This window comes from Sorghum bicolor, chromosome 2 (genome assembly GCF_000003195.3).
Source record: "Sorghum bicolor cultivar BTx623 chromosome 2, Sorghum_bicolor_NCBIv3, whole genome shotgun sequence".
In the NCBI taxonomy this organism is placed as follows: domain Eukaryota; kingdom Viridiplantae; phylum Streptophyta; class Magnoliopsida; order Poales; family Poaceae; genus Sorghum; species Sorghum bicolor.
Window position 1 is genome coordinate 9,758,337 of NC_012871.2, and position 15,851 is coordinate 9,774,187.

At 43.4% G+C, this 15,851-nt stretch overlaps 1 long non-coding RNA gene across 2 annotated transcripts in view; it reads right to left on the reverse strand.

Moving 5' to 3' along the window:
- Positions 1-13,966, reverse strand: part of LOC110432264 — a 35,311-nt gene extending 21,345 nt beyond the window's left edge. Inside the window, exons 1-3 of one of the 2 annotated variants that reach the window (XR_002449683.1) lie at positions 13,521-13,966; positions 13,297-13,378; positions 13,158-13,218 (exon numbers count right to left, since the gene is read on the reverse strand). This is a non-coding gene — a long non-coding RNA (uncharacterized LOC110432264). Of the gene's footprint in view, positions 1-13,048; positions 13,219-13,296; positions 13,379-13,520 lie in introns of those variants that run through there. The other variant, XR_002449682.1, reaches the window with a different exon arrangement.

Consider the following 15,851-nt stretch of genomic DNA (forward strand, 5'->3'; position numbering starts at 1 on the left):
AACTTTGTTAGTATATTATCACAAAACTCACAATCAAAACAAAAAAATGGACTAATGCAAGCTATTACTTTGTTTCATCCATTTTGTATATTTTCCTCAATTTTGTCCTTCCCAAATGCCCTCATTGTTTCCTCCGTATCACTTTGTCTATAGTACTAATGACTGATAAGGAAGTAACAGTGACATAATGTGTACTTGAAACCTTTCACTCCATTTAAAAGCACTCTATAATGGATTTTTCCACTCGTGCCACTTCTATGGACGCATGCAGCGGCAAAGAAACGTGTCCACATGCTAAGTCTTGTGCATGCCATATCTTAATATCGTGCATAGAACCAAGCGACTTGTTCCCCCTCAGCCGCTTCTGCAGGCGTATAGAGCGCATAGGACCATGTTCGCTCATTCACATGCATGGCTTATTTCCACTCATGCTGGTCCTATAGGTGCATGCAACGGCTCAGGACAAGAATTGTGTCTGCTCATTCACACGCATGGCTTGTTCCCACTCGTGCCGCTTGTACAGGCGCATGCACTCATGCTCATTCTCATGCATGCCAAATCTTGATATCATACATCTACATAGAACAAAGGCATAGTGAGACGGTCCAGAACATTGACATGTTACAAAGGTGGATTAATTTGTATTCAAATTATTAGTATCATGAATAATACATGTACTAACTGTCATTCAGTGCTCTCAAATAAAAACCTTTTTGGGTTGTCAGGTATCTTATCAATAGCTCCAACCAGAAGTTGAAGTCATTGATTTAGAATGTGTTTAGATTACTCAATTCGTATACTCTACAACTTAATATGATTGAAAGGATTTTTCTTTCATGTTTTCATTATGTTGTATTAAGTTGTAGAGTATACGAATGCAGTAATCTAAACACATTCTAAATCAATGACTTCAACTTCCAGTTGGAGCTAGTTGATAAGATACCTGACAACCCAAAAAGGTTTTTATTTTAGAGCACTGGACGACGGTTAGTACATGTATTATTCATGATACTAATAATTTGAATACAAATTCATCTACCTTTGTAACATGTGAATGTTCTGGGCCGTCTCACTATGCTTTTGTTCTATGCCGATGCATGATATCAAGATTTGGTATGCATGAGAATGAGCACGCGTGCATGCGCCTGTACAAGTGGCACGAGTGGGAACAAGTCGTGCATGTGAATGAGCAGACACATTTCTCGTCCTGAGACATTGCATGCACCTATAGGAGCGGCACGAGTGGGAATAAGTCATGCATGTGAATGAGCGGACATGGTCCTATGCCGCTCTATACGCCTACACAAGCGATTGAGTGGGAACAAGTCGCTTGGTCCTATGCATGATATTAAGATATGGCGTGCACAAGACTTACCATGCAGACATGTTTCTATACCGCTGCATGCATCCATTTAAGTGGCACGTGTGAAAAAACAAGCCATTACAGAGTGCTTTTAAATGAAGGGAATGGTAAGTACACATTACATCAATATTACTTCCTTGTCGGTCATTAGTATTACAGACAAAGTGATATGGAGGGAAGAAGGAAGTCATTTGGGAAGGACAAAATTCAGGACAATATGAAAAATGGAGGGAACAAGGTAATAGATTGAATTACTCTATTTTTTGTTTTGATTGTGAGTTTTGTGATGATATACTAATGAAGTTTTGAGTCAAACGAAAAAGAGGTTTTGACTGGTGATAGTAGCATTGAGTACAAATTCATGAGGAGTTATGTCCAGTGGATGGCGAGTTATCACCGTTGTTGGCACAAAATGGATCAACCAAAGGTGTAATAACCAAGGTGAGAGTCGATTCACAAGATTTTAGTTAGTTAAATTGATTATTATACAAAGGTTATGAGAGGTAACATTAGGTGGTCAATACAAACATGTAGAATGACGTAGAGGAGGGGTTTGAGGATCATCCTGGCTTGCCAACCACGGCCATGGAGCGAATCCTTGACTGTGCCAAACCCATCAGGGCAACCATCAGGGTTTCCTCTTATCATGTGCTTCAAGACAATCATGTCTTTGATCTCCTAGAGCACAATGATAGTGAGGTGCCTGTGCAAGATGATGCCAATGGAAAGACTCATCTTAAGGGCCTCTCCGAGGTACCGTATTTGCTTACTTTTTCTAAATTCATGTTCTTGACTTTATATTATCTCAGACACAAGTTTCTTTAAAATTAATCACTTAATGCAGGTTGGAATCAATTCCATTCAAGAGTTTCAAATTTTGTGTTATGGGAGTGACAAGCTCCAAAATCCAAGCATTGCTTCCAGCTAAACTCACACTGTGGTTGTGAGCATTAATGTAATCCTAAGTTTAGTTCAGTTTTAATTTTTTAGTTTGTTAGAGTTTAGCTTGGCTTGGTTGTTGTGAACCTCTCGAGCGCGTCCTTGTATTCAGGGCCACGATGTGCACTTTGTTCATGTCATGGCATTCCCTGCCGCTCAATGTTGTGGCCTCCTGTGTGGGATGGCACGCACACCGCGGGTCATGGCGAGCATGGCGTTCATGGCGAGTGACCAAGGCTAGCTTGAACACTCTTTTCCTTTATATAGTTAGAAGCTTATTGTGTATAAAAAGGTGCACTTAATACAGAAAACACTCACATGGTTGTGTACAGCCTCAAAAACATCATGTGTTCATTCTTATTCGTGAGATCGTCAATTCAAATTTGATCGCTAGAGAGAAAGTCCGGCTAACATTTGGTACCAAAGCCAAGGTACACAGTTGCCATGTCTGAGTCGCCGTCTAAGAAAGAGGCAGAAAAGGGTGATGGCTCCATTGAGAAGAAGGTACCTCCATTACGTTATCCACCACATCATCACCATGGTCGCTCTCACAGTTGCCGCTCTCGCACCCAGAACACCGGGTCACGTGTCATAGAGTGCATTGTGGAGCACCCATCCATGAACATCTTGTGGCCGATGCTCACGTTATCCACTCTGACTGGAGCAGTCTTGAGGTAGGGAGAGGGGGCAGCGGTGGTGGCTTCTTCCATCGTCCTCTGTCTCCGAGGTTCCTTGGTCGGGTGCAGGGATTTGTCCCGACGGAGGCCCGTCAGGCTCCTTCAATGTCACCCCCATGTCCCTGATCCGACTAATCCCTCCTTGGCTTCTATTTTCTTCATCCCCATCAGCAAGGAGGCCGCTCCTTCTGGTTCTAGGTATGTTTGATTGCTTTTTCTCCACCTTGCTCCTTGCCAATTGTTTAAGATCTGGTCGATCTCATCATCTAAGCTGGCCATATTTTGGCATGCAGAACCATGACTCCCCACAAGCAATGCTAGTACGAACTCGATTGGTGCTACCTCAGTGACAATTCGGACACTGCCATCTTTGAGAATGAGGTTAAACACCTCGTGGATAACATCTTCTGCTGCGACAGATGCAACCACGCAAGTGTAATCACTTGCAATTCTACTGCCAAAATCAACTTCATTATGGTATATCCACCCAATTTTTAGATTCGATGCCCACCATAAAAATTATAAGAACTGTATATTTAACTATCTTTATTTGTCTTCGACAAAGTTCACTCATGATTTAAAATTCCAATGCAGGGGTTTCAGGATCATCCTGGCTTGCACACCACAACCATGGAGCGAATCCTTGACTGTGCCAAACCCATCAGGGCAACCATCAGGGTTTCCTCTTATCATGTGCTTCAAGGCAATCATGTCTTTGATCTCCTAGAGCACAATGATAGTGAGGTGCCTGTGCAAGATGATGCCAATGGAAGGACTCATCTTAAGGGCCTCTCCGAGGTACCGTATTTGCTTACTTTTTCTAAATTCATGTTCTTAACTTTATATTATCTCAAACACAAGTTTCTCTAAAATTAATCACTTAATGCAGGTTGGAATCAATTCCATTCAAGAGTTTCAAATTTTGTGTTATGGGAGTGACAAGCTCCAAAATCCAAGCATAGCTTCCAGCTAAACTCACACTGTGGTTGTGAGCATTAATGTAATCCTAAGTTAAGTTCAGTTTTAATTTTTTAGTTTGTTAGAGTTTAGCTTGGCTTGGTTGTTGTGAACCTCTCAAGTGCGTCCTTGTATTCAGGGCCACGATGTGCACTTTGTTCATGTCGTGGCATTCCCTGCCGCTCAATGTTGTGGCCTCGTGTGTGGGATGGCACGCACACCGCGGGTCATGGCGAGCATGGCGTTCATGGCGAGTGACCAAGGCTAGCTTGAACACTCTTTTCCTTTCTATAGTTAGAAGCTTATTGTGTATAAAAAGGTGCACTTAATAGAGAAAACACTCACATGGTTGTGTACAGCATGAAAAACATCATGTGTTCTTCTTATTCGTGAGATCGTCAATTCAAATTTGATCGCTAGAGAGAAAGTCCGGCTAACATTTGGTACCAAAGCCAAGGTACACTGTTGCCATGTCTGAGTCGCCGTCTAAGAAAGAGGCAGAAAAGGGTGATGGCTCCATTGAGAAGAAGGTACCTCCATTGCGTTATCCACCACATCATCACCATGGTCGCTCTCATAGTTGCCGCTCTCGCACCCAGAACACCAGGTCACGTGTCATAGAGTGCATTGTGGAGCACCCATCCATGAACATCTTGTGGCCGATGCTCACGTTACCCACTCTGACTGGAGCACTCTTGAGGGAGGGAGAGGGGGTAGCGGTGGTGGCTTCTTCCATCGTCCTCTGTCTCCGAGGTTCCTTGGTCGGGTGTAGGGATTTGTCCCGGCGGAGGCCCGTCAGGCTCCTTCAATGTCACCCCCATGTCCCTGATCGACTAATCCCTCCTTGGCTTCTATTTTCTTCATCCCCATCAGCAAGGAGGCCGCTCCTTCTGGTTCTAGGTATGTTTGATTGCTTTTTCTCCACCTTGCTCCTTGCCAATTGTTTAAGATCTGGTCGATCTCATCATCTAAGCTGGCCATACTTTGGCATGCAGAACCATGACTCCCCACAAGAAATGCTAGTACGAACTCGATTGGTGCTACCTCAATGACAATTCGGACACTGCCATCTTTGAGAATGAGGTTAAACACCTCGTGGATAACATCTTCTGCTGCGACAGATGCAACCACGCAAGTGTAATCACTTGCAATTCTACTGCCAAAATCAACTTCATTATGGTATATCCACCCAATTTTTAGATTCGATGCCCACCATAAAAATTATAAGAACTGTATATTTAACTATCTTTTTTTGTCTTCGACAAAGTTCACTCATGATTTAAAATTCCAATACAGGGGTTTGAGGATCATCCTGGCTTGCTCACCACGGCCATGGAGCGAGTCCTTGACTGTGCCAAACCCGTCAGGGCAACCATCAGGGTTTCCTCTTATCTTGTGCTTCAAGACAATCATGTCTTTGATCTCCTAGAGCACAATGATAGTGAGGTGCCTGTGCAAGATGATGCCAATGGAAGGACTCATCTTAAGGGCCTCTCCAAGGTACCGTATTTGCTTACTTTTTCTAAATTCATGTTCTTGACTTTATATTATCTCAAACACAAGTTTCTCTAAAATTAATCACTTAATGCAGGTTGGAATCAATTCCATTCAAGAGTTTCAAATTTTGTGTTATGGGAGTGACAAGCTCCAAAATCCAAGCATAGCTTCCAGCTAAACTCACACTGTGGTTGTGAGCATTTATGTAATCCTAAGTTTAGTTCAGTTTTAATTTTTTAGTTTGTTAGAGTTTAGCTTGGCTTGGTTGTTGTGAACCTCTCGAGCGCGTCCTTGTATTCAGGGCCACGATGTGCACTTTGTTCATGTCGTGGCATTCCCTGCCGCTCAATGTTGTGGCCTCGTGTGTCGGATGGCACGCACACCGTGGGTCATGGCGAGCATGGCGTTCATGGCGAGTGACCAAGGCTAGCTTGAACACTCTTTTCCTTTCTGTAGTTAGAAGCTTATTGTGTATAAAAAGGTGCACTTAATACAGGAAACACTCACATGGTTGTGTACAGCATAAAAAACATCATGTGTTCATTCTTATTCGTGAGATCGTCAATTCAAATTTGATCGCTAGAGAGAAAGTCCGGCTAACATTTGGTACCAAAGCCAAGGTACACTGTTGCCATGTCTGAGTCGCCGTCTAAGAAAGAGGCAGAAAAGGGTGATGGCTCCATTGAGAAGAAGGTACCTCCATTGCGTTATCCACCACATCATCACCATGGTCGCTCTCATAGTTGCCGCTCTCGCACCCAGAACACCAGGTCACGTGTCATAGAGTGCATTGTGGAGCACCCATCCATGAACATCTTGTGGCCGATGCTCACGTTACCCACTCTGACTGGAGCAGTCTTGAGGCAGGGAGAGGGGACAGCGGTAGTGGCTTCTTCCATCGTCCTCTGTCTCCGAGGTTCCTTGGTCGGGTGCAAGGATTTGTCCCGGCGGAGGCCCGTCAGGCTCCTTCAATGTCACCCCCATGTCCCTGATCCGACTAATCCCTCCTTGGCTTCTATTTTCTTCATCCCCATCAGCAAGGAGGCCGCTCCTTCTGGTTCTAGGTATGTTTGATTGCTTTTTCTCCACCTTGCTCCTTGCAAATTGTTTAAGATCTGGTCGATCTCATCATCTAAGCTGGCCATATTTGTCATGCAGAACCATGAGTCCCCACAAGCAATGCTAGTACGAACTCGATTGGTGCTACCTCAGTGACAATTCGGACACTGCCATCTTTGAGAATGAGGTTAAACACCTCGTGGATAACATCTTCTGCTGCGACAGATGCAACCACGCAAGTGTAATCACTTGCAATTCTACTGCCAAAATCAACTTCATTATGGTATATCCACCCAATTTTTAGATTCGATGCCCACCAAAAAAATTATAAGAACTGTATATTTAAATATCTTTTTTTGTCTTCGACAAAGTTCACTCATGATTTAAAATTCCAATGCAGGGGTTTGAGGATCATCCTGGCTTGCTCACCATGGCCATTGAGTACAAATTCATGAGGAGTTATGTCCAGTGGATGGCGAGTTATCACCGTTGTTGGCACAAAATGGATCAACCAAGGGTGTAATAACCAAGGTGAGAGTCGATTCACAAGATTTTAGTTAGTTAAATTGATTATTATACAAAGGTTATGAGAGGTAACATTAGGTGGTCAATACAAACATGTAGAATGACGTAGAGGGGGAAGGGGTTTGAGGATCATCCTGGCTTGCTCACCACGGCCATGGAGCGAATCCTTGACTGTGCCAAACCCATCAGGGCAACCATCAGGGTTTCCCCTTATCATGTGCTTCAAGACAATCATGTCTTTGATCTCCTAGAGCACAATGATAATGAGGTGCCTGTGCAAGATGATGCCAATGGAAGGACTCATCTTAAGGGCCTCTCCGAGGTACCGTATTTGCTTACTTTTTATAAATTCATGTTTTTGACTTTATATTATCTCAGACACAAGTTTCTCTAAAATTAATCACTTAATGCAGGTTGGAATTAATTTCATTCATGAGTTTCAGAATTTGTGTTATGGGAGTGACAAGCTCCAAAATCCCACCATAGCTTCTAGCCAAACTAGTGGACACCGTGGTTGAGCTTTAATGTAATCCTAAGCCCACTTCAGTTTTAGTTTCTTTTTTAGTTTGTTAGAGTTGAGCTCGGCTTGGTTGTTGTGAACCTCTTGAGCGCGTCCTTGTATTCAGGGCCATGACGTCCACTTTGTTCACGTCGTGGCAGTGCCTGTCGCTCAATCCAAGTTGTGGCCTAATCCATGGAATGGAACGCACACCATGGGTCATGGCGAGCATGGCGTGCATGGCAGGTGACCGAGGCTAGCTTGGCCACTCTATAGTTACAAGCTCATTGTGTATAAAAAGGTGCACTTAATACAGAAAACGCTAACACGGTTATGTAGAGCACCAAAAACATCATGTGTTCATTCTTGTTTGTGAGATCGTAAGTTCAATTCCGATCACCGAAGAGAAAGTCCAGCTGACATTTGGTACCAAAGCCTAGGCACACCATTGCCATGTCCGAGTCACCGTCCAAGGAGGCAGAAAAGGGCGATGGCTCCAGCGAGAAGAACGTCATCACCATGGCCGCTCTTACAGTCACCGCTCTCACAGTCACCGCTCTCGCACCTGGGTCGCTGGGTCACGCGTCATAAAGCGCATTGTGGAGCACCCATCTACAAACATCTCATGGGCGATGCTCACGCAGACCAATTACCCACTCTGACTGGAGCAGTCCTGAGGTAAGGAGAGGGGGCAGCGGCTTCTTCCATCGCCCTTTGTCTCTGAGGTTTCTTGGTCGAGTGTAGAGATTTGTCCCGGGCCTCAGGCTCCTTCCATGTCACCCCTCGTGTCCCTGATCCAGCTAATCCCTCCTTGGCTTCTATTTTATTCATCCCCATCAGCAAGGAGGCCGCTCCTTCTAGATCCAGGTACGTTTGATTGCATTTCCTCCACCTTTGTCCTTGCCGATTATTTAAGTTCCGGTCAATCTCATCAACTAAGCTGGCCATATTTGGCCTGTAGAACCATGACTCCCCACAAGCAATACTTTCATAAAGTATACACATATCATTTGTTTTCTAAATATTTTTATTATAAAAATAGGAGGTCAAAGTGTGTTTGTAGATCATGTCGCTAAACTAAAGAACTTCTAAATCCTATATATATGGAGGGAGTATATTGATGAGGGATCGAGTGAACGGCCAGTCGGCTGTGACTGAGTCACACCTAACCATGACACAACGCACCCACGATCGATGATTGTTGCATGCACACCGTGCATTAAAAAAAACTAATGCATGCAGCCATCAAACACGAGACCCCAAGCTAGCGCACCTTTCCCACCTCTATCTAAGACCCCAAGGGCTAGGGGGCAAAGAGAGCGCCGCCATCCGAGACACTGAGCTCCACCGTCAAAGACCCAGCCTGCCTCGGATCGGCTGATCGTCAAAGCATACGCCGCTACCGCCTGAGACTCCAAAGTTCGTCGCTTGGCTGCCGAAGACCTGCCTACCTCGATCGTTGGATCCGATCTTTCTGTTCCTGTGTTTCTTCTTCTGTTTGGTCTTGATCTGTGATAATGGCAACAACTTTTGGACGACTATGCAGCTGATTTTGATCTGTTTATTATTGGTATGCCCTTTTTCAAGGATAAGTGTGTACGAGTGGAGTTGGCCCAACATCTTTGTCTCGATACCGACGGCTGATCACGCTCCAATCTAGGTGGATGGCACGATGGGTGCGGGTGACTTCGCAATGGTTGACACCAATAACCATAAAGAAGCGCTCAAGCTGGTGGAGGAGGCGCAAAGCAAGATTGCGTGGCCAAGGACCTGCTAGCAATGGGCTTATCAGAAACTCTTCGCTAGCTGTGTCGACATCATGGCTGATGAGGACAAGCGTTCGCGTCTGGCGTGGTATCTCAGCGATTGTTACTAGGAGGACTCCGGACGGTTGCCCTTGCCATCGTGTCCAGAGGGCTCCAAGATGTCATGTTGCCGTAAAAAGCTTATCGAATCCGAGGATACTACAAACTCGATTGGTGCTACCTCAATGATAATTCGAACATTGACATCTTTGAGAATGAGGTTAAACACCTCGTGGATAACATCTTTTGTTGCGATGATGCAACCACGCAAGTGTAATAACTTGCGGTTCTAGTGCTCAAACCCACTTCATTATGGTATGTCCACCCAATATTTAAATCTGATACCCATCATAATCCTTTTTGTCTTCAAAAAAGTTCACTCATGATTCAAAATTCCAATGCAGGGTTTGAGGATCATCCTGGCTTGCTCACTATGGCATGGAGCGAATCCTTGACTACACCAAACCCATCGGGGCAACCATCAGGGTTTCCTCTTATCATGTGCTTCAAGACAATCATGTCTTACATCTCCTAGAGCACAATGATAGTGAGGTGCTTGTGCAAAACGATGCCAATGGAAGGACACATCTTAAGGGCCTCTCTGAGGTACCGTATTTGCTTACTTTTTTCTAAATTTATGTTCTTCTCTGAAATTAATCACTTAATGCAGGTTGGAATCAATTCCATTCAAGAGTTTCAGAATTTGTGTTATGGGAGTGACAAGCTCCAAAATCCCACCATAGCTTCCAGCCAAACTAGTGGACACCGTGGTTCAACGTTAATGTAATCTTAAGTTCAGTTTAGTTTTAATTTCTTTTTTAATTTGTTAGAGTTGAGCTCGGCTTGGTTGTTGTGAACCATAGCTTCCAGCTAAACTTACACTGTGGTTGTGAGCGTTAATGTAATCCTAACTTTAGTTCAGTTTTAATTTTTTTAGTTTGTTAGAGTTCAGCTTGGCTTGGTTGTTGTGAACCTCCCAAGGATGTCCTTGTATTTAGGGCCACGACATGCACTTTGTTCACATCGGGGCAGTGTCTGCCGCTCAATGCGAGTTGTGGCCTGGTGCATGGGATGGCGCGCACACCGTGGGTCATGGCGAGCATGGCGTGCATGGCAGGTGACCGAGGCTAGCTTAGCCACTCTTTTCCTTTCTATAGTTAGAAGCTCATTGTGTATAAAAAGGTGCACTTAATACAGAAAACGCTCACATGGTTGTGTAGAGCACCAAAAACATCATGTGTTCATTTTTCTTCGTGAGATCATCAGTTCAATTCTGATCACTGGAGAGAAAGTCCAGCTGACATTTGGTACTAGAGCCAAGGTACACCATCGCCATGTCCAAGTCGTCATCTAAAAAGGAGGCAGAAAAGGACGATGGCTCCAATGAGAAGAAGGTACCTCCATCGTGTTCTCCACCATGTCGTCACTGTGGCCGCTCTCACAGTCGCCGCTCTCACACCTAGACGCTGGGTCACGCATCATAGAGTGCATTGTGGAGCACTCATCCATGAACATCTCGTGGTCGATGCTCATGCAGACCAATTACCCACTCTGACTGGAGCAGTCTTGAGGTAGCGAGAGGAGGCAGCGGCGGTGGCTTCTTCCATCGTCCTTTGTTGGTGGGTGCAAGAGATGCATAAACTGAAGTAGATTAAGCATTGTACCCCTTCGTATCTCCTCCAAGTTGTGCTTTGCCGTGTGGAGGACTTTGATTCCATCCCCCACGGGCAGTGGGCATGCTGTTTTTCCTGCAGACAACGAAACTCAAAGTTTGCGGTATCATGGGTTGGAAGCCCTCCGCCCTTCTCTATGCGGTGCAGACCAGCAGTTGTCCAACTGGGAGAAGGCATGATGTTCCCGGTGGGAGCGCACCACGTAGCCACGCTACATTCCGCCGTTGGCCGCCGCGAGGGCGCCTCCGCTAGTTGGTGTTACGACCACTTCCAAGTGGCCATACACATGAACCCCTTTTGTCCAGATGGTGTCCATGGGATTCTGGTGGTTATACACGTTTAGGTCTGGTGTATGGATGGTGTAAGCCTTGCTTGTGAGTCAAATAAACCTCTCTATATAAGGAGAGAAGATATATCAATCTAATTAACCAAGAATTAAGAAGGAAAACTCTTCCCTCTTGCCCGACCGTAGGCAAGGTCCCCAGCCGGCCTCTCACCCTCACAGCCCTAGCCGCCGCCACAACATCTGGCGTGGCGTGAACAGCACTCACAAGCACTATAGCTCCATGGGTACTGTAGCACGCCAGCAGCCACTTCTTTCCTTTTTCACCCATCTCAATCCTAGCTGCCACATAACATTCTGTAGTGGAGAAGTCCGACAAAACTCAATTTAAAAACAGTGTAGTAAAAGGAACTCAAGCTCTCAATGCCAATAAGATGTCACAATTTGATTTTGGATTTACTACATTTGATACTAGCATTTTGTCGATATTTGAAACTAATGGTGGTTTTGATGTTATTCAAATCTAAAACAAGCACACATTCAGAAAAAAAAAAACAAGCACATAATCTGCTTCAATTAGTTTGAAACACTCCACTACTGAGTCTATCCTAAGAGAAGGTAACACTCTATTGATTAAGTCACGATTATCTCAATGCTTTCTACAATACCACTAAAATTGATCTTTTTTTCTAGGAATTTGTTTTTTCCAACAGCTAATTCATCAAAGGTACATAACTAAACTTGTTTCCTCTAGTCATTTCACATAATATGTCGGCAAAATGGGTAGTAAAGTTGCCATTCTTATGTTACCAACTAGTCTGATATGTAATTTATGAATTATGTAGGAAGATAAGAAAAATTTGGTGACAACTGCAGTAGTAAGACCTAAGGTTTGTATAGTTAGCACCTTATATATACACTTTCTGTCGATCATTAGTGAACACATTTTTATGTGCCATTCATAGGAGGTGGAGACATCAATTTGCATGGAAATTCAAGCTCTCCTGCCAATTGAGGTAATTTAACTTTTATTGTTATTGAAAGTAGATGCTAGTCTTAAAACTAATTATGGATTGGAGCAATATGCAGGAAAAACGTGACAAAAAATAGTTAGAGATCCACCTTCTGTGATGATAGCCACTCCGTCACTGCTGGGAGGTAGTGACAGGAAAAAGGGTATTATCGTCATAATCTAATTGTCACAAAAACCTAGAATTCTTGTAGTGTGTGGTGTGCATCATGAAGCAACACACGATGTCTAGACCAGTGCCTTAAGCATTGGTCCCAATCTTTATAACTTTGTGAAATTCTATATTGCTTTTGTCATGATTAGACTATCTCAAGTAATCCATATGAGAACTCAAACCCAAAATGGGTAGTCATAGACCCAAAATCAGCCCCTAACTAATTATACGGGAGACCCATTTTGGGTTGCCTGAGAGTCACAACCTAAATATGAGTATCCTCTCTCCTAGAAACCTATTTGTAGAAAGGATTCTTTTTTTGTTATGTTGTTGAAGATACTGAACGGATATTAAAGCTATTGACGTTAGCGTTGAGGATAATCTAACGTATAAAAATTGTCTATTCCACTGGCCAGTCAACCAAACATCAATAGAAATATTCTACATATCTGATTTACTAATTCTTATATATATGTAGAAATTTAGAAGCAATAGGGTCTAGAAAATTACCTTCTTAGTTTCGTAGTAAACAATTATGAAATATTTCCCTAGTTCATAAGTAAATAATCATCTATGGCACCAGCGAGTCAACCAAACATCAATAGAAATATTATTTATTATATCTAGTTCACTAATTCTTATATGTTGGAATTAAAATTCATAGTGTATAGATACAGAAGGGTCCAAAAAAATTACCTCCTTAACCTCTAGTTAAGCCCTACACCATCCATATGCTAGCTTGAACGAGACTGTCACTCTGCAAGGCAGTTCAAACTTTTAGAAAGATATGAGATAAAGCAAATCAAAATGAAGTAATAAGATAATAAGAACCTACAGCCAATATTTTCTTCCATTGGGATATATTTGGATGAAACACATCTAGCTCGGACAAGGTCACCACCTTCCGCACGCCGCCGCTGCAGATATGTATGGCAGCGGAGTGAGCAAGTACCAAATCTACCCACCTCGGGACAGGATATGGTCGCACCGCCAGCAGCAAGATTTGCAAATCAGAGTCGAGATTTGGCAGAGAGAACCAATAGCGATTTGGGACCTTACCTTCTGTCTCGAGAAGATGTATTTCCGTGTGCTTGAAGATCGGTCCGATGCGGTGTAGTCGCTCCGGATGGGAACAGCACATTCGATGCCAGAGCAGGGGCCGGGGAACCGGCGGCGGCCACGAGTAAATCGGACAGGGGAGGCGGTGCCGCGGTGGAGGGAGAACTCTCGCACAAAGGGAGGGAGGCGCGGCGCAGGGAGCAGGGTGTGGCGCCGCCCCCCCTCTCGCGACCCGAGGCCGGCACCCTATAGACTGGATGGATGGAGGAGCGAGTTGATCCCGTAGTCGTGCGCAGTCGGCGTCGTCTTGGCGGCGACGACTCCCTCCCGTCGAGGGCGAACCTGCTGCTGGGTGGCGATGCCCTCTCCTGTTGATTAGGTCAGAGGAGACGTAGGGCGGCGGCCTTCTCTGTACTCGTGCGCTAGATTAGATCGGGGTTTAGGCGTACGTGGCTAAGCTCTCCTGTTCGCATTGGCTAATGAGAGGGGTTAGGGGGCTTCCTTTATAAGCGCTATATGTAACTGGCCCGCAACGGTTGCCCTTAATAAGGACTCAGTCCTCTGACCGAGGTTGAGATCGGTATAACTAACATTCTCCTAATTGATGGGGTCAAAAGGCATCCATTTCTTAAATAAAAACAATACACCAAGGCAAAGTGTTGTGGTTGCCGGTTAAGTGCAACCGAACTCAACTATATATAGCATACCATTCAAATTTTTTGAATGAATATTTTTGTTAATCTTTTGTGGAGATGGTGGTGTTGCTTTGATTGTCACTTAATTATTCTAGAATCATAATCAATTGCCTTCCAAGAGAATACTTAGGCCCTGTTAAGTTCCCCACTTAAAAAAAAATTTCATCCATCCCATCGAATCTTAGGACACATGCATGGAACATTAAACCTAGGTAAAAAAATAAACTAATTACACAGTTTGGTTGAAAATCGCGAGACGAATCTTTTAAGCCTAGTTAGTCTATGATTAGCCTTAAGTGCTACAGTAACCCACATGTGCTAATGACAGATTAATTATACTTAATAGATTTGTCTTGCAATTTCCTGACGAGCTATATATATTTTTTTTTATTAGTTTCTAAAAAACCCTCCCGACATCCTTCCGACATATCCGATGTGACACCCAAAAATTTTTTATCTCCAATCTAAACAGGCCCTTAACCCAGCAAATAATAGAACTACTTCCTCTATCCCTGAAAGAATCAATTTCTTGCTGAAAAATTTGTCTTCCAAAGAAATCGATTTCTGGAGATGAACAGTCCACAGATCCACATTAATCCCTCTTGTAGTATGGGTAATATTTAACACAACACCTCTCTCTCTCTCCACTCTGCTATTGGATACTCTAAACGACACTACTTAATTAGGCTTCTCGATAATTAGAGTGTTATTAAGGTTCATTAGTTTAATGAGGGGCAGAATGGTCTTTTATTTTCGTTTCTAGTCTATCCTAAAGTTGTTAGAAATTTATTCTTCCAGAGAGAGTAGGTAATTAATAGGACTTTTAGTGAGCATGCAGTAACACAAGCATTGAATAACATGCCCATCTTAAGATTTTGGGCTGTAACTTTCACAATTCGCACCTAAACGTTAGTATGCTTGGAAGTTTCACTTCATCCATTGTTAAACATGTAACGACTGCTATGAACTATTGCAATATAAATATGTGGTTTTGCAAATTTATCACTCTTAATCCGGGTACTAATTTTAGAAGCAGTAAGCTGCCCAATTAAATCATGCCACGAACTTTAGTCTACATTATCGACTATGCAACAATAATTTTGCATATCAATAACTTGCAGCCAGAAGTTATTTTGAAAACTTACTAATGAGCATGAATTTCTTATCCTTATGCAAATCAAACTTGCAACAATACTTAGAGCATCTCCTAGATCTTCATATTTTGTTCCTAAAATATGGTGTTTGCCAACTCCTAAATAATATGAGGAGGAAAAAAATAAGTCATCTCCAAGAGTTTCCTATATTTCTATCCCAAAAAAAAAATCTCATACTTTTTCCTACGACCTAATCTTATATTTTGTATCAGGAACCCTGAATTTGTTTCTGTATGCCTTTAAGCCCTTCGACCACATCTTTCTCTCTTGTGTTTTTCTCACCTGAAACCCTATCTTACTAGACGGGCCAGAAAACTCCGGAGGCTGCGCATATATGCGCGTTCGAGATAAATTTTTGTGAGGTTAGAAAAGATGGGGAGAGAAGATGTCAAACTATTGGAGAGAGTTTTTTCTTATTTTGGCAAAAAAACATTTAGGATGGGAAAGCCGGATAGCAAACTGTTGGAGATGCTCTTAGTTAA